This window comes from Kogia breviceps, chromosome 6 (assembly GCF_026419965.1).
Source record: "Kogia breviceps isolate mKogBre1 chromosome 6, mKogBre1 haplotype 1, whole genome shotgun sequence".
Classification (NCBI taxonomy): Eukaryota; Metazoa; Chordata; class Mammalia; order Artiodactyla; family Physeteridae; genus Kogia; species Kogia breviceps.
In genome coordinates this window covers 128,574,182-128,594,003 of record NC_081315.1, presented here as the reverse complement: position 1 = coordinate 128,594,003, position 19,822 = coordinate 128,574,182, and positions in this window count along the sequence as shown.

Here is a 19,822-nt window from a genome sequence, read left to right as displayed (position 1 = left end):
CTACAATATCCAGGGAAATGATAGGAAAAGTTAGGAATGTTAGAATGGATCAGTTGCTTCTTTCTGCCTTGGTAAAACTCTACAAGAAAGAGAGAAGTAGGGACTAAAGGTGGCCCATCTGTTGGCAGAGAAAGAAGAAAACAAGAGAGGCCTTTTCTGTCTATGGCTTATAATCTAAGTTTGTTGAGAGTCCAATAATTTTGAGCTTTGCAGGCTGAAAACAGACAAACCAAAACAACACCAAAGATGTTTCTGCAGGAAGAAGGGAGAGTGGAGTATACACATTCATAGAAAAGGTTTGAGAATCTCCCAGAAACTCTAGGTAGAATGATTGGTGAAGATTTTTTCTTATTGAAGCCAATCTGAAAAGACTGGGAGAGGTGGCTGTTTCTTCAAATGTGCAGACACCAATGCAAAGATTCAGGGAACTATGACACAACCAAAGGAACAAAATATATCTCCAGTAACCAACCCTAAAGAAATGGAGATCTATGTATTTCTTGACAAATAATTCAAAGTAATCATCTTAAAGAAGTTCAGTGAGTTACAAAAGAACACAGATAGACAACTACAGTAAGTCCCCAACATACGAACCTTCAAGTTGTGAACTTTCAAAGATGTGAACATGTTTTCACGTGTCCAATCATGTAAGTTAGTTCACGTGTCTGGCATACATTGTCAAGTGCGTGCATCCTCTATAAGTGGTTGTGCTTTTTTGTACTTTACTGTATACTACTGTATAGAGTACAATAGTACAGATGCTTTTTATTTCTTTTCCTTTCTTAATTGCTCTGGCTAGAATTTTCAGTACTATGTTGAATAGAAGTGGCAAGAGTGGGCATCCTTGCCATAGCTAATACCATACTCAACAGGATGTCTGGAAACAAGTGTAAAAGCAGCAGTATATAGCTGATTGTGTTAGTTAGGTATGTACGCTAACTTTGTTGGACTTACAAACAAATTGGACTTATGAACTCACTCTCAGAATGGAACTCAATCGTATGTAGGGGGCTTACTGTAAATGAAACCAGGAAAACAATACATGAAAAAGTGAGAATATCAACAATGGTAAAAACAAAAACAAAAACAAAAAATAAAAATTTAAAAAAGAACCAAATAGAAATTCTGAAGCTCAAGAATTTGATAATTACACTGAAAAATTCAATACAGAGATTCAGTATCAGACTTGATCAAGCAGATGAATCAGTGAACTTGAAGACAAGTCATTTGAAATCACTCAGAGAAACACAAAGAAAAAATAATGAGAGTGAAGAAAGCCTAAGGAACCTACGGGACATCATCAAATGAACCAATATGCACATTACAGAGTATAAGGAGAAGAGAAAAAAAGGGACAGAAAGCTTATTTAAAGAAATAATGAAGAAATTTACCTCAACATAATAAAGGTCATATATGATAAGCCCATAGCTAATATCATACTCAACAGTGAAAAACTGAAATCTTTTCCTCTAAGATCACTAATAAGATAAGGATGCCCACTCTTGCCACGTCTATTCAACATAGTACTCAAAGTTCTAGCCAGAGCAACTAGGCAAGGAAAATAAATTAAAAGTATCTAAATAGGAAATGAAGAAGTAAAATTACCTCTCTTTGCAGATGACATAATTTGTAGAAAACCCTAAACACTCCACAAAATAACCGTTAGAACTAATAAATTCAGGAAAGTTGCAGGATACAAAATCAGCGAACAAAAATCAGTTCCATTTCTATACACTATCAATGAGCTATTTGAAAAAGAAATTAAGAAAAAAATCCCATTTACAATAGTGTTAAAAAGAATAAAATACTTAGGAATAAACTTAACCACAGAGGTGAAAGACTTGAAAATGACAGAACATTGGTAAAATAAAGAAGACACAAATAAATGAAAAGGCATTCTATTTTCATGGAGTGGAAGAATTAATATTGTTTAATGTCCACACTATCCAAAGTGATCTATAGATTTAATGTTATCCCCATCAAAATCCCAATGACATATTTTATAGAAATAATAGAAAAAAATATTAAAATTCATTTGGAACCATTAAAGTCCCCAAATAGCCAAAGCAATCTTGAGAAAGAAGAACAAAGATGGAGCCATCATACTTCCTGATTTCAAAATAAATTACAAAGCTACAGTAATTAAAACAGTACGATATTGGTATAAAAAGACATATAAATCAATGGAACAGAATAGAAAGCCAAGAAATAAACCCATGCAAATACAATTACTTTTCAGCAAAGGTGCCAATAATACACAATAGGGAAGAATAATCCTGTCAACAAATTATGTAGGGAAAACTTAATATCCACATGCAAAAGAATGCGATTAGACCCTTATATTAAGCCACATGCAAACATCAACTCAAAATGGATTAAAGACTTAAATGTAAGACCTGAAACTGTAAAACTCCTAGAAGAAAACACAGAGGAAAAGCTTCTTGACACTGATCTTAGCAATGGTTTTTGGATATGACACCAATCGCACAGTCAACAAAAGCAAAAACTGACAAGTGGGACTACACCAAAACTAAAAAGCTTTTGCAGAACAAAGAACAATCAGCAGAATGAAAGGCAACCTACAAAATGAGAGAAAATACCTGCAAACCATACACCTGATAAGGAGTTAATATCCAAAATATATAAGGAACTCCTACAACTCAATAATAATAAAATAAAACAATGCAATTAAAACACAAGCAAAGGGGCTTCCCTGGCAGTGCAGTGGTTGAGAGTCCGCCTGCCGATGCAGGGGACATGGGTTCGTGCCCCGGTCCAGGAAAATCCCACATGCCACGGAGAGGCTGGGCTCGTAAGCCATGGCCACTGAGCCTGCACGGCCAGAGCCTGTGCTCTGCAATGGAAGAGGCCACAACAGTGAGAGGCCTGCATACCACAAAAAAAAAAACAAAAAACCAACTTGAATAGACATTTCTTCAGAGACGATCATACAAATGGCCAACATATAGGTGAAAAGAATCTCAACTAATTATTAGGGAATTGCAAATCAAAATCACAATTAGGTATCATCTCACACCTGTTAGGATGGTTATTATTTTTTTAAAAAAGATAATAAATGATGGTTAGAATGTGGAGAAATTGAAACCCTTGTGCACCATTGGTGACAATGTAAAATGGTGTATTTGCTATGGAAAACAGTATGGTGGTTCCTCAAAAAATTAAAAATAAACTATCATATGATCCAGCAATTCCACTTCTGGGCACATGCAAAAGAGCTGAAATCAGGATACTGAAGAAATATCTGCATACTCATGTTCACTGCAGCATTATTCACAATAACCAAGATATGAAAAAAAACCTAAATATCCATCAACAAATGAATGGATAAAGAAAATGTGGTGTATATATATATATATATATATATATATATATATATATATATATATATATATATATATATATAATGGAGTACTATTCAACCTTAAAAAAGAAGGAAATCCTGCCATATGCAATAACATGGATGAATCCTGAGAACATTATGCTAAGTGAAATAACCCAGTTACAGTACTACTCCACTTCTATGAGGCATCTAAAATAGTTTAACTCATAGGAACAGAGTAGAATGGTGGCTGTCAGGGGCTGGAGGGAGGGAGGAAATGGAAAGTTGTTCAATGAGTATAAACTTTAATTTGTGCAGGATGGGTAAGCTCTAGAGATCTACCATGTAACGTAGTGCATCCTGTTAACAGTAATACACTGTGTGCTTAAAAATTTGTTAACAGGGTAGATCATGTGTTAAGTGTTATTACAGCAAAAAGGGGGGTATAACATATATGTTTATTACCTTGTGGTGATGCTTTCATGGGTATCCCTGTATCCAAACTCATCACACTGTATACACTAAATATGTGTGAGGTTTTTTGCATATCAATTATGCCCCAATAAAGCTGTAAAAAAAAAAGTTAGTAATTCCTGACAGCATTTGTATTCTTCGAAATTGGGTTCAGATATGGTTGAACTATCTCTTTAACATGGTCAACTATAAAATGTAAAATAAAATTTCCCATTTAATAAAGTGTTTGCTTATGAAACAATGCCCCTAGTTATGGAAGGTTTTTGCAGACAGAATTAAAATATGGTGGTTATTTCTATGAATGTTAACTCATGGAATATCTAAATCTCTCCTATATGACATGGGTTTGTGCTTTCATCTTTGTTTTTCCATCTTAGATCTCATACTGACTTAAGATTGGGGACAGTTGCTTTTTTCTTAGAAAGTGAATCTTTGTGAGGATGAATAACTTGAGTAGGGGGAATTGGGTTTACTCCCAAGCTCACTAATGCCAATTGCCCCCCGACCCCAGGCTCTCCTGCTATCTATCTGGAGAAATAGAAGAAATATCATGTTGGATAATTTAGACTGAATAATAAAGTAAATTTTGAGAAAGTGGGAGGGTAACCAATTTCCACTAACTTAATTTAGTAAACTTAATGTCTTATCTACCCTGCGTAGTTACTGACTTATTTACAACTTGGCTAGAAATTTTAAGCCCAGTATATGGCCAAACAACACTGAAATCCAGTAGAATGGTTAGGAGATGGATATTTGAAGGAATGTAAAAGATTTTAGAATTTCTTGCTAAAATGCTACAAAGACTGCAGACATTCATGGGTGAAAGTAGATTATAAAACATTGGTTTGCCTCTGTTTTGATGAAATGGAGACAACATTTCAACCTGGAAACACACTATTACAAAGAAGTGGGAAAGTAGTAAATGAGATTTCTCTCTGAAGCTATCATTCTTGTGTGTGACTGAAAGCACAAACTTTAGTCTATGTAAATCGAGCAATTTGAAAACAGGTCTCTTGGCAATGTTAATACAACCCTTGATTAATAAACATTATTCCCCTTTATCTATGAATCAAGTCTTATCAATCCACTCTGGAATTATTGTTTTAGGAAATTATCAATAAAAATATTTTCAATATTATTTAAAATGTAAACTTCATGAAGTCAAGAAAGAACAGGTATGAAAAAATAAACCCAAGGAGAAAGCTCACAACTGAAATGACTATTTGAGAAGTTTTCCTTTGACTATTATCTGCTCAGCAGGGCAGAAACAAGAGTCTCCCACTCAGCTCTCTGATTTAAGACAACAGCTCTTTTAGTTCTTTTTGGCCAGAAAAGTAGCAAGAGGTAGATTAATAGAAAGTACAAAGTTAGGGAATAGACTGTATGTCATACGAAATGGTCATGGTAATTGTGAAATAAAAACTTTATCTACCCCAGTATAAATACACATCACATTTTTTTCCTCCAAATATATGGCATAATCACAAAGAGAAAACCATAAAAGCATGTCGTTTTCACCAAAAAGAGTAGCATCAGGATGGAAGCGTTCCATGGAAAGCCCAACTTTTCATCATTTCAGATTATAGATAAATATCAAAAGAAAAACATGGAACACACACTTGACTATACATAGCGTAAATCAACAAAGGAGGATCTTTGCTTTTATAAGTATTTGACTCTCTCAAAACTCTGTTCAGAGGACAGATTCTTCTTCTCCCTTAGAATTCAGTCACTCATTTGAGATGCAGTAACTCTTTCCATCCAGAATACTACAAAATACCCACTGAAGGGTGTTTTTGGCCTCCATGAGGAAAAAAAGTGAATAATTTCCTTGCTTATCCACGATAAAAGAGTTGTGCCAGCACTTCAGTAAGCCACATTTCTCCCCCACTCCGACGTTCCTTACCAAACTTGCAACACTCTTGCTGATTCCACATTATACTATAGCACTGCTTCACTCTGAATCTCTCAGTAACAAATAGCACATGGTAAATTTACATACAAACCTGATGCTGCACCTCATGCTCACAAATTGGCAAATAAAATTCAGATTTTATTTTTATTTAATTAATCAAGGCATTTCTCAAGGAAATGATATGTTGTCTTCCTAAGCTATGTTCCGTCTCCCTATAGAGTGTTTCTGCAAAATTTTGATATGAGAAAAAGTCTCTTTTTGGCTTAGCTCCTCCAATTTCTCCTCCATACTACTACTAGAGGAATCTTTATAAAATGGAAACATAAAATCTATCAATATCTTTCCAATATACTCAGGAAAAATCCTACTTCCTCAGAATGGCTTACTATAAATATTTGAGTGATATCTATGTGTCAGATACTGTTACAGGCCCTAGGGGTAGTTAGTAATAGGCAAAACAACCAAACAAAAATCCCTGCCTTCACAGAGTTTATATTATAGTGGAGGGACACAGACTCTATTTAATGAATAAATAAGAAAATAATGCAGTGTATTGGAAGGTGACAATAAGCTGTAGAAGGGGAAAAAACAGGGAAGGGAGAGAGCTAGTTCCTGGGAGGTCAGAATTAATAACATGAACAGAAAAGGTCTCTCTGAGAGGAAGATATATGAGAAAAGAATTGAAGAAGATGAGGGAAGTCAAGAGGATATTGGAGTAGAGAGCATTTCAAGGAGAGGGAACAGCAAACACAACGGCCCTGAAGCTGTCACAGGCTGTTTTGTTCAGGAAATAGGAAGGAGAACAGTGTGACTGGAGGTAAGAGAGAAGAGTGGAAGATAACATTATTGAGGTCAGATGAGGGGGCCTTGTAAGCCAATTAATAACTTTGGCTTTTACTTTTGGTGAGATGAGAAGCCTCTTGAACGTTCTGGTCAGCCTGATGTAATCTGATTTAGATTTCAGAAAGATCATGTTGCCTCCTGTGTGAAAAGAGGCTTACAGTATAAGGGGCAAGAACTGGAAGAAGAGACATCAACTAGGAAAATTACTGAAATGTTCAAACAAAAGATAATAATGGCTTAGACTAGAGTGGCTGAGATAGCTGTGGTTTCAGTGGTGGATCAAGGATGAATTCTGAGGAAGTACCAACAAGATTTTTTGACAGATTGAATATGGGAAAACAAAGATGAAAGAAAACAAAGATGATTGCATGGTTTTTTGTTGTTGTTTTGAGCAGTTCATGCTGTCTGGAATTCCCATTAGCTAGTGAGAGGGAAAGCCATGGAATCACCTTTTCTGGAACTATTGTGACATTTCTATAGTATTGGTTGGTACAGTTATTAATCCTAAAGTATATTTTCCAAGCATTCAAATATACTGATGTGTTGGAGGATGCCACTACTAAAAGAGAAAGCATTACCACTTCTACAATATTTGTGACTTAATTAGATTATGATAATTGGCAATAGTAGTGACTGAATGCCATGTGTTATCTTTTACCATTTAACAATAAAGACAATTTAAAACTTTAACCCATTTCATTTTTCTTAATTGTAATAATATAGTTGTTTTACATTACATTGGTTATATATGTAATTCTTAGAGATAATTATAGTTTCATTTGAAGACACTATTTCAGTTTAGCCACAAACCAAAAGCATACTGCATGTTTCAACCACAATTATGAAGCTGGCAAAAAAATTTTAACAGCTTTGAACTATAATTTACATAAGTGTACATTTCAGTGGTTTTCAGTATATTGACAAAGTTGTACAACCATCACCACTAATTTTAGAACACTTTCATCACCCCCCAAAAGAAACCCCATAACTCCTTAGCAGTCAGTCACTCCCCATTCTCCCTTATTCCAGCCTCTAGAAACTACTAATCTACTTTCTGACATGATGGATTTGCTTTTTCTGGACATTTCATATAAACAGAATCATACAATATTTGGCATTTTGTGATCAGTTGCTTGAAATAAGCATAATGTTTTCAAGGTTAATCTATGCTGTAGACTGTATCAGTACTTCAGTATTTATTGCCAAATAATGTTCCACTGTGTGGGTATACCACATTTTCTTTATCTCATCAGCTGATCGGCATTTGGGTTGCTTCCACTTTTTGGTTATTTTGATTAATGCTGCTATGAACATTTGTGTACAAGTTTTTATGTAGATACATTTCCATTTTTCTTGAGCATATACCTAGGAGTGGAATTGTTGGGTTATATGGTACTCTAATATTTTGAGGAGCTGCCAAACTGTTTTCCAAAGCAGCTGGACCATTATTTTACATTCCCACCAGCAATGCATCATGGTTCCAATTTCTTCACATCCTTGCAAACACATTATTGTCTTTTTTATTTCAGTTATACTAATTGGTATGAAGAGGCATCTCATTGTGGTTTTGGTTTGCTTTTCCCTAATGATTAATGATATTCAGTTTCTTTTCATGTGTTTTGGCCATGTATACATCCTTTCTGAAGAAATTTCAAATCATTTGGCCACTTTTAAATTGGGTTATTTGTCCTTTTATTGTTGAGTTGCAAGAGTTCTTTATACATTCTGGATATAAATCACTTATAAATATATGATTTGCAAATATTTTCTCCCATTCTGTGGATCGTCTTTTCACTTTCTTTATGGTGTCCTTTGAAGCACAGTTTTTTTTTTTTTTTTTTTTTTTTTTGCGGTATGCGGGCCTCTCACTGTTGTGGCCTCTCCCGTTGCGGAGCACAGGCTCCGGACGCGCAGGCCTAGCGGCCATGGCTCACGGGCTTAGTTGCTCCGCGGCATGTGGGATCTTCCCGGACCAGGGCACGAACCCGTGTCTCCTGCATCGGCAGGCGGATTCTCAACCACTGCGCCACCAGGGAAGCCCCCAGCACAGAAGTTTTAAATTTCAAAGAAGTATAATTTATTATTTTCTTTTGTTGGTTTTGCTTTTAGTGACATAGCTAAGAAACCACTGTTTAATTCAAAGTCTAGAATATTTACCCCTATGTTTTATTCTATGAGTCTTGTAATTTGAGCTCTAAAATTTAGTTTTATGATACATTTTGAGTTAATGTTTGTATATGGTATGAAGTTGGGGTACAACTTCATTCTTTCACATGTAGAAATCCAGTTGTCCCAGCACCAGCTGTTGAAAAGACTATTATTCTTCCTCCATTGAACTGTCTTTGGCACCCTTGTCAAAAATCAATTGACTATAATCAAGAGTATATTCTGGAACTCTCAATTCTAGTCCACTGGTCTCTATGTCTATTCTTATGCCAGTAGAAGCTAGCATAAATTTTATACTTGGCAAGTAACTACCTACCGGTCCCCTTGCATTTACTGTATTACATTGGAGCATCCCTATATATGTCTGTTTTTCTACTAAAATATAAAATTCTGTAGGCTAGGGATAGCAACCTATTTTTGTACTCTCATAGCCCATGAGATGATGTTCGATAATGTACCTTAAATATTTTGCAGTCAAAAAAAAAAACCCCAATAGGATTGTCTAATAAGAACAAGGCCTAATGTACTCATACAGTGCTGTTAGGAGCATATAATGAGAAACCCAAAATAACAGTGGCTTAAACAAGATATATTTCGCTCTCACGTAAAATAATTCAGCAACTAGGCAATCAGAGTTGATTTGGTAGCTCCATGAAAATATTGGTATCCTAGCTCTCAGCTCTAACATCCCCAGAGTGTGGTTCCCTGTCTTTCAGTCCAGAAAAGTCGCTAGAGCACCGCCATTATATCTGCATGGCCACACCTCATTGCAAAGGAAGACTAGGGAATGTGGTCTTTACTGGGGAGCGGTACTGTAACCAGCTAAAACTCAGGATTCTTATTCTAAGCAAGAAGGAAGAATAGGTATTAGGAGGAAATTAGCATTCTCTACGAAAGAAATAACAGGATAACTTTTAAAAATCCCTCTGTGCCTGAAGAAAGTAAGGTATTTAGGAAGCTCCAAAGTAATTCAGTGTCTCATAGCTACCCCTGTAGGAATGGACTGAGATACACCTGGGATGGATGTTACTTGTTCTTCCTTGTTTCAGGCTCTGATGCCCTAGCCATCTGGGACCCTCATGTGGTCCTACCCTCACCATTGTGGTGTGGCACTTGAATTTATATTCCCTAGGAAATAGTATCATACAATCTAAATTTAAATCATCCCTAAATGCCTAGTCAATCAAGTTACATTTCTTAGTGCTCCATTTCCCCCCAAATGTATTCTAGTGTAGAGAACAATACCTTGAAATCTAGGGGACACTAGGATTTCATTACTTTTATTCTTCTAAGTAGTGTATGAGCATGTCAAAAGAACTTTCAGTGATATTTCAACCACACAAAAGTATTTCTAATAGTTGGGATTTTAACCACCACAGCCAGCATGGCCAACCACAGAGAGAACGCTGGATTAAAAGAGTGTATTATCTTGGGTTACATAGTCTACTTGTGAGGTATAATAAAATTATTTTTTCTCTTCTGTATATTCTACACAGAAAACATAAGTTACCTTTTGCCTCACCTCAAGAATATTCTTTGTACTTGTATGCCACCTCTTACCATGTTTATAGGTAATTCTAGGTCAAACAATGATTCTTCACTTATGGAAGAAGTAAAATTCTTAGGCATTATTATGTTATTAACTGCTATATTCAAAGCACTTCATCATTACTCTGGTCCACGAAGCAGCCAACCTGCTGCTACTCCTTCTTTTAGGAACTGTACCTGCCTCTTACCTGAGTGAGTATTCACTGCTGAGAATTTTTCATGGTTTTGCTTCCCCCCAAACATACCCAAACTCAGAATAACAAAAATTTAAGGATGCCCCTTATACTCACATCTAGGGTGCCTTCCAGATGGTCCATGGGTTGCACCAAGGGTTTACACCCTCCCCTTAGGAAAGAAGGGATGCTAGAAATAACTAGGTTTTTGGTATACTCCATATTTTAATATTAGCTCAATGGTTTTGTAAGAACTGCCCTATACTGCTGACTCACAATGTGTGACAGCTATAAAAAGTGAGAGAGAGGAGGGGGGAATCTCAATTTCTCCAGGTTAATTTGCATAGGAAAAGTGTTATTAATATAAATATTCTCAATGACTGTGTGCCTTCACTATAGTTAGAAGCTTCCTCAGATTTGTGAGCAAGGGCTGATATAATGATTGTCAACAAACTTACAAGATTTTCCTCCTAGGTTAAAATAACCTCGTCTATTGGTGATAATTATGCCTCACAATTTATGAATCAGATTAAAACACCCCCGAGATTTGCCAGTGCCTGTAAGTTCCCTAATACATTCTTACCCCATGGATAAAGTTTGCCCGAATTCTTAATAGGAAAAAATACAGATATATGTCTATATGTATACATACATACAAGTACACACACACACACACACACACACACACACAGAAGTCTATGTTGGTTAATCTATAAACAATGTTTGGCCTAAGAGGTGAAATGAACTCTACCAGAATCCTAATATCATTTGGTGAGTAGTCCAGAATTATTTGCCTAATATTGTCAAAGAGAAGAGAATTAAGAATAAATTACATATTCATAAATTTTAAAGTTATATGGGGACTTCCTTGGTGGCACAGTGGTTAAGAATCTGCCTGCCAATGCAGGGGACACGGGTTCGATCCCTGGTCTGGGAAGATGCCGCAGAGCAACTAAGCCCATGAGCCACAACTACTGAGCCTGCAACCTAGAGCCTGCGAGCCACAACTACTGAAGCCCGCGCGCCAAGAGCCCGTGCTCCGCAACAAGAGAAGCCACGGCAATGAGAAGCCCGCGCACCGCAATGAAGAGTAGCCCCTGCTTGCTGCAACTAGAGAAAGCCTGCGCGCAGCAACAAAGACCCAAGGCAGCCAAAAATAAATAATAAATAAAATAAATAAATTAAAAAAATAAAAAATAATAAAAATTAAAAATTATATGAGGCAAGCTTGACTCTAAAATCAGCCACCTAAGTAATTACCTTCTAGAATCTCTACCAGTATAAAAAGCCAAGTAACCAGGAGGTGGTGTGAAAGCTTTCCTTTTGTTCCCTGAAACAGAAGATACAGAGGCATCTTATTTACAGAGGCTGGCTCCTCCTTCCATTCTCTATGATTTGCATGAGTGAGGCCTGATACAGTGTTGATTTGTTTGACTCCCTCCTCTTCTCTAGCATTACTGTCTTCTATAATAATTTTTTTTATTTGATCTGCAGACGTGTGAGGACATGCTCTCACTTGCTTTTGCTAAAATATCAAATTTGTTTCTATCTTAAACGTTTGTAATGGAAATCTTTCCTAAAAATATTACATATACTCTGACTTCCTAAACAAAGCAGATTTTAACAAGGCAAAACATAATTTCAACATTTTTTGAAAAGGCAGGTTATCACTGTGAATATCAGTCATTATATTCTGCTATCATACAGGGTTACTGGGGTGCATGGGGGTTACTGGATCACATACTAAGGTTTCAGAAGGCTGTGCTTTTCTTTGGTCCCCGTATTTCCTTCATTTTTAATACTTGTTTTCTGTATTTATAGTTATCTCCTATGCCTCATCCTTTTAAACTGTCAGCGATCATTTATTCTGTGGGCAGCCTGATTACCACAATTGTTTCTAATCTAACCTGCTCTTGAAAACAAAAAAGCTGGCTAGAACTGGGCCTAAAGAAAGCATGAGCATAGAGCAGAAATGTTAAAAACTTGGCATACAGGCCATGACTCCACATTCCAGAGCCCACTGCAGACTAAATATCCATGCGCACTTCTCCACTGAGAACAGAATTATTCTCAGTACAGCAGTCCAAGCAGACACTTAATAATTCAGCACATCAGAGGACTTTTTAAAATTAACTTTCAGAGTTTTGGTTGTTTTAGAAGAATGAGGTTGTTTTTCAACTCAGATCAGGATAGGTCAATTTTGATGGTGAAGGATAGCAGAATATTTCACCCCAAAATACACCCTTTTGGCTGTAAGAATTATTTTTAGTTGATAATTTGAGAAACTACAAGATACAAGAGCATCTCTGAAAACAGAGTAGAAGTTACCCTTTTGTAAGAGAGATCTACATTTATAAAGGAAATTTACTTTAGGGAGGGGTCTGTACCAGGAAGAAAGCTCTTACCAAAGATAACTTTTTTTTTGACTGTTCGTTTATCTGCTTTTATTTTTTTTTAACCCACTTTATTTCCAAAGGTAACTTTCTAACTTGAGAGACTTATCTGCATGGTAGGGCAACCTTTGCTAACCAAACATTTCCTCTTTTCACTTTCCCAAGAAACGCCTTCCCCTCTTTGAGGCCCCAGACCCCTATAGGTAGGGTTCCTTAGCTCAGGATGGTATCTAAGCCTCAATCATCTGGCTGCCTTTTGAGTCTCAGATCTTTATAGTGCTCCTGTAGGTACATATGTATGTACTCACAATTGTTTATTTTTTCTCCTATTAATCTGTCTTTTATTACAGGGTGTGGGGGGGTGTCTCAGCAGAGCACCTAGAAGGATAAAAGAAAAATGTTCTTCCTCTACAATGGACAGAGATCTCTTTAGACGGGACTGACATATTATGGAATAATATCTACGTTATACTTTACCTCTAGTAACCCTATAGAATGATTAAAAATGATTTGGTTAATTAGATTTTACCCGAGTTTAATCTGGGCTTTGCTGGAATGGTAAAAATTTCTACCTCTTTCTTTTTCAACCTTCATATTAGGCAGATTGGTAAACCTGGATAATATCAGAACAGTTTGCAAAGCAAATGCCATCATTTAAAGAAATATCTTAGTAGAAAAGGGAGATGGTGTAGCATACCAGTAACAGGTCATGGGACTACTCATTCATTCAAAGTTATCAGATTAGTGTTGTGTGCTTTCATTTATGCTATTTTGTCATTCACACGAGAGTCCACTTAGGTCCATATTGTCATTTCAGAAATGAAAAAACAGGCTCAGAGAGGATAAGCAATTTGTTCAAGGTCACACAGCCAGTGAGTGATAAAGAGGACTGGCACTCAGGTCCACCTGATTCCCAATTCCAAATATGGAACTGAATGTATTAGTATAACCTCCAACTGGCATACATTTCACCATTCCTGCTCCTTTCTCCCTCTTGATCCACCCTTATTTGATAATATGGAAACTATATAATTGGTACAGAAATATAGGCTTATACCACTGATAAGGAGTGCTAAATTGTTAAGAACTTTCTGAATAAGTATCAAAAGCCTTAAAATATTCATATACTTTGACACAGTAATTCCCATTCTAGGATTTTCTCCTAAAAGGAAAATCAGAAATTTGCACAAAGATTTATGTGCAAAAGAGTTTAGTGAATTACAGCACTATTCATAATCGTGAATGTTTGTAATTAATGTAAATTCCAATAATAAAATAGTCACACAACAGAATAAAAATAATGTTTTAGAATACTTAATATGTGAGATATGTATAACACATGATTAACAGAAATAAGCATGTAAACCATACCAAAGAAAAAAGAATAGATGGACATAAATACCAGTATGTGATAACAATAGTTATATCTACCTGGTAAGATTACAGTTGATTTTTAATTTTTTTCAGTTTCCTTTTATTTTCCAAATTTTCTATAATGAATATGTATTATTTTGTAATTAGATCATGTTACAATTTTTAAACAAAAAATCAGGTTATAATCTTTAAAAAATATATTAGTTAGTGTTAAAAACAATACAACAGGCCCAAAATGGAATCGTTTATGCTAAGTCCCCACATCACTAAACCAAGACTTAATTACAGTTTTGGCTCTCCCAGATATTCCAATCAGGAATTGCCTAATCAGCATAAATTAGGTAATCTGCCTGATAGACCCCTGCAAACCACTAAAGGAAAGTAACCTTGCAGTAAGCAACCCACTTTTTTGCCTAGTATAACTTCCTTGCTCCCATTCCCTTCTGGCTATTTTCATTTTGTACAGCTCCTGAGAGTTCCCTTCTATCTGCTAGATTGGATGCTGCCTGATTCGAATTGACTTTTGCTCAAACTCTCAAAATTTTTAGTATGCCTCAGTTTATCTTTCAACATTAGGAATGATGGAACAATGGACTGTAAATGATACATCCAAAGCTTCTGTAGAAGAGGAAAGAACCAATAGTTAACAGAGAACTTAAATGTAAATAATAACTTTATTTTTACAATGATTTTAATGAAGGCATTTATCTCCACAGAGGAGAAAGCTAATATTTATTTGTAAGTTGCAAGGTTTAATTCTTAATGTACAAAGAAAATAAAGGTCTTCATGAAATACATGCAGCCAGAAAATTTCTTTCCTTAACTATTTTGCTGTGAAATGAGATAAATGGATGTGAAAGTCCTTTATGAACTTGAAGTGCTTTACAAATCTATTACTATTACCATCAGAAGATTGTCATATTCCACCTCTAGTAACTGCTGTGTGACTTGTCACAGGGGTCATATATTTACACAAAAAATTATTTCCAAATGTTGTGAAGATACTCCCAGTTCTCATCACATTTAAGTAGTAAGCTGTCTCCTGGTTGACGAATGCAGACAATTGCCTTGTGTGATATCCCCACGTCAGCCTTAGAACACTGCACTCCTAAAAGGACAACGCAGCTTAAATCCACATTGAATTCAATCATTTTCTTACTTTAGATATGGGAGAAGTGTCAGGAAACATCAAATGCTCCAGTGCTTTTAACAGACCCCAGAAGAGATTAAAAAACTTGAGCAAAATCCAGCTTTTGTAGTTCCTGTATGAATTCAGCTGCTCTAAATTCTTAGAAATCCTAGAGCTGCTCAGACAAGGTGTTGGTTAAGTGAAGGTGGATGGTGGATGATGCCTCACTTGATTCATCAGCTATCACTGAGAGAATAAGTGAGATGGAAAATGGGCACAATTCATCTTTTTCTAAGTAGCATGGGCCTAGAATTTGGCATCACTATTTAACACAGGAAATACATAAGATTAGAGATGAGGAAGCCTTGGGTTTTTGCTCTAACTTCACCACTAATTTAAGAATGTGATCTTGGCCTCTAAAAACATCAAATTTCTTATCAGCAAAATGTGACTCAATTAGATAATGAATTTGAAAACACTTTGCAAAATTAAAAGCACCAAGGAGATAATTCTTCGATTCCAAAAGGTTATCAACATCATTGAAATTTACTGCACAGAAGAAGAGCACACACAAACGAGACTTAACTGTGATGGACAGACAGATTTACAGAAGCGGTATCACATTAAGGCAGACTGCAGGTCTAATAAAGACAAACAATGGGCACCAACCTATGCCTGAGGAAATCTGGATTTTTACAGGAAACACAGAGCTCCTAGTGAAATGTTCTCCAGGTGGTATGGAGATGATCCAACAATATGTCCTAACTTCAAAAGGAGAGAACTGTATCTTGAAAAACCAAGAGGCCTTTAGAGAGACAGACAAGAGATGCATTAATACAGGCATCAAGCTCCAGATCAAATTAAAGTTTTACAGAGCTGTGAAAGAGGCTCAGAAAGAAGAAATTCTTGCAGGAGGTGGAGTCCTTGAAAGTTAGCTTTGATGGATGGATGATTAGGCAACTGACTGACCAACCTCCCTGGGAGGCAGCTTTAGCAACTTGGGCTATTCCTGAGTCTAAGAGGCATACTCACAAACAATGCTAAGCAACTAAAAGAGCTTCTAATTGAACAGTAAAATGTATTTTCAAAGGGGAAGTAGGGGGTATGACACATGTGGTAGTTAGCAGTCTACTACTGACTCTATAACCACTATAGCCAGAGAAGTCCGCTGATGTGTCAGACGTTAAAAAGTGAAAGTTTGTCACAGCATACCATTGCCGTAGCTTTCTTCCCAAGCACTTCAAGAAAGAAGTCATAAGGCCAACTTCCATAATGATGCCTGTTATACAATAACGACAAGCCAGGGGCCTAGGAATTCAATTTTCCACAGGGTCCCGTCAATGTAGCCATATACTGACCCACTCTCTCATGGAAATAGCCGGAGAAATATAAATATCAAGACTATGAGCACATCACAGGCCTCACTGGAAAAGCCCCACACAGAAAAACGTGTGGGTGTGAATTTTTCCATTCTGGAAGGGTAAAGGCCTGAGCTGATGATGCCGGGATGAGACACTGAAGTCTTTAGAGAAGTGAAACAAGTGTAATAAAGTTGACACACAGATTACCAAATAGCCTTTCCCTTATAACTAATGCTAAATTTGTGGTTTTGATTTGAAAGTTACAGAGAGACATTCTGCATTTTTTAGAAAAAAAAAAAAAAAAAAAGGAAAAGATCATCATCATTGGTCTCTAATCTTTTCTAAAATAAAAAATTATTTGTCTCTAATCTGGCTTTTTCTTCACATTTTTCCCCTTGAGGAACTGTAACTCTTATTTTTAAATTTTAGGAAGATGTTTTATATTCTTCTGAATATTGCCTAATGCATAGATAAAAAGTACTGAAACATTTTTCTCTGTTCTTTTTATATACAATTAAGTGTTCCTTAGAATATGTAACCTGGACTTCCCTGGCAGTCCAGTAGTTAAGACTCTGTGCTTCCACTGCAGGGGGCACAGGTTCAATCCCTGGTCAGGGAATTAAGATCTGGCAAGCCTCGCAACGTGGCCAAAAGAAAAAAAAAAAAAAGTAAATTATGCTTAAAGAATATGTAACCTTTCCTGCCTACCCAGCCTCATCTTAATCCTAAATTTATATATCCACATTTTAACCATGTTGTCAAAATTCAGTTTAAAGTCATGTTTCTTCTTCAAAATTCTTCATATTCACTTTTCTTGAGGCAGTAATCACCTATTACCTGGGATTACACCTGTCTGTGTATGACTGCTCTATTACACATCAGGTTGTTTGAGAAAGAACACAAATGGTAAGAGTGTGGGCTTTGGAATAAGAATATTCTGGTTTCAAATCCTTGTTCTGCCCTAAGCTGGTAGTAAGGGCCAAATAACCTAGAACAAATTATTTAACTTCTCTGATCTTCAGCTGTCTAATCTACAAAATGGTACCATCACTTCACAGGTAAGGCTTAAACTAGATGGTGTGCCTGCACATTATTTTTTCTTTCTATATGCCTGACAGCATCATAGGTGCTAGATAAATATCTGTTTAAAGAATAGACACAAAATGAATAAGGTAGTAAGAATGGAGAAGTTACAAGAAATGTCTTTGAAGAAGGATTTCCTCAATTTTCCCCAGTTTAAATTAGCAGTATATATCTGTACCATCATTCAGGCAGTTAGTGCATTACACTGAGGACATATGAACACAATCCTAAGTATCCTACCCGATATAATGACTACAAAAATATTGATCTGATGTTATTTAATAACTATTATTGTTACACTCATAGTGTCACAGGTGCTTTAGAAGCTAAATCTAGGGCTTCCCTGGTGGCGCAGTGGTTGAGAGTTCGCCTGCCGATGCAGGAGACGCGGGTTCGTGCCCCGGTCCGGGAGGATCCCACGTGCCGCAGAGCGGCTGGGCCCGTGAGCCATGGCCGCTGAGCCTGCGCGTCCGGAGCCTGTGCTCTGCAACGGGAGAGGCCACAACAGTGAGAGGCCCGCAAACCGCAAAAAAAAAAAAAGAAGCTAAATCTAAACCTATTAAAGAGTGAAAACATAAAAACTAGAAACTTGTGGACTGGTTTATATATGGCACACATAAAGTCTATTATAAAACTGGAATCAATACCCTTGGATGCAAACCCTTTTCTGAGTTGTCTGTCACAAGTTTTTTGCAGTACTTAATTTTTTCATAAAGGTGCTCCAAGAATTGTAATGGATACCCCTCTTGGTAACTTCTATGGATTGAGTTCTGGCTTCTGTATTTTAAGAGTCATGTTGGAATAACTGAGCACAAATACCCCTGCTCTTAGGACTGCTCTCACTCCACAAGCCACACACACACACACACACACACACACACACGTTCCATGGCTCACCATGGCCTCCTGGACTGCTTATTACCCTGCCTTCTGCACTCCCAGCCACAATAATTAGGCCAGATTTGGTTCACCACGAGCTAGTCACACTACCTTTCTCCTAAAGAATCTACGAATGGTATCCAGAAATTCCAGTTAGTGAGCTTCCTATAAACAAATAAACTTGGGGATCCCTATTGTTATGCTCATTTTCTGCCTTATATTTAAAGAAATACAAGCAATCTGTTCAACAGAGAGAGAGAAAGAAATGAAATGGACATGAAGAGGGAGAAATAGCTAGCTGATCTAATAGCTCAGGTGGCCCCTGAGAGACTGAGAGGAAGAAAAAGCATCCTTGATTCTGGCAACGTTCCAACTCTCACTATATCCCCTTGATGCCCATCAAAAATAATAAAGGAGCAAAAAGAAATCTGTAAAACAAATGACCAAAAAAAACCCCCCCATTAGCATTAGTAGTGTCCTTGTATGCAAACCCTTTTCTGAGCATGTTTGTTGAACACCGTACCACTAAAAAAAAAAAAGATTTAAACAGATACAAGAAACATGTTAAAATTAAACAGCATAAAACAGTGCCTCAAGCTCAGTATTTTATGTATTCTAATTTTAATACCTCTCTAGCTGATTGTATAAGAAGTAATCTAGCATGTTGTATGCATTAGCTCAGTCATCGTGGAGATAAAAAGGTAAAGCCATCCTGAAACAGGAAACCAATATTCTTCCTGTTTAATCAACAAATCTAAACATTTATTCTTTTCAACTATTTATTCTTGCTCTTGTCCACCACAACATGGTGTTCCACATGTTCCACACAGTTCTATGACAAAGAGAAATTTTTCATGAGACTCTTTTGTATCCCCACCCCCTTAAAGAAAGAGGGAGGAAAAACTGTTTCACACAGAAGGCGTTAGTTGTATGAATTAGAACTGCCACCTAAGTGTGGGCTAATGTAACCAAGAGGGATTTCACCTACATCCATTCAGTCAGTTTATGGGGGTTTAAAGAAATTCCAAAGAGTCATCAGAAGAGGAAAAATAAAGGTAATGCTTTTTGCCACACAGGTAGAATCTTTGAAAGTATGTGTAATATGTAAAACATTTTGACACCCCCATCATATTTTTCCAGAATT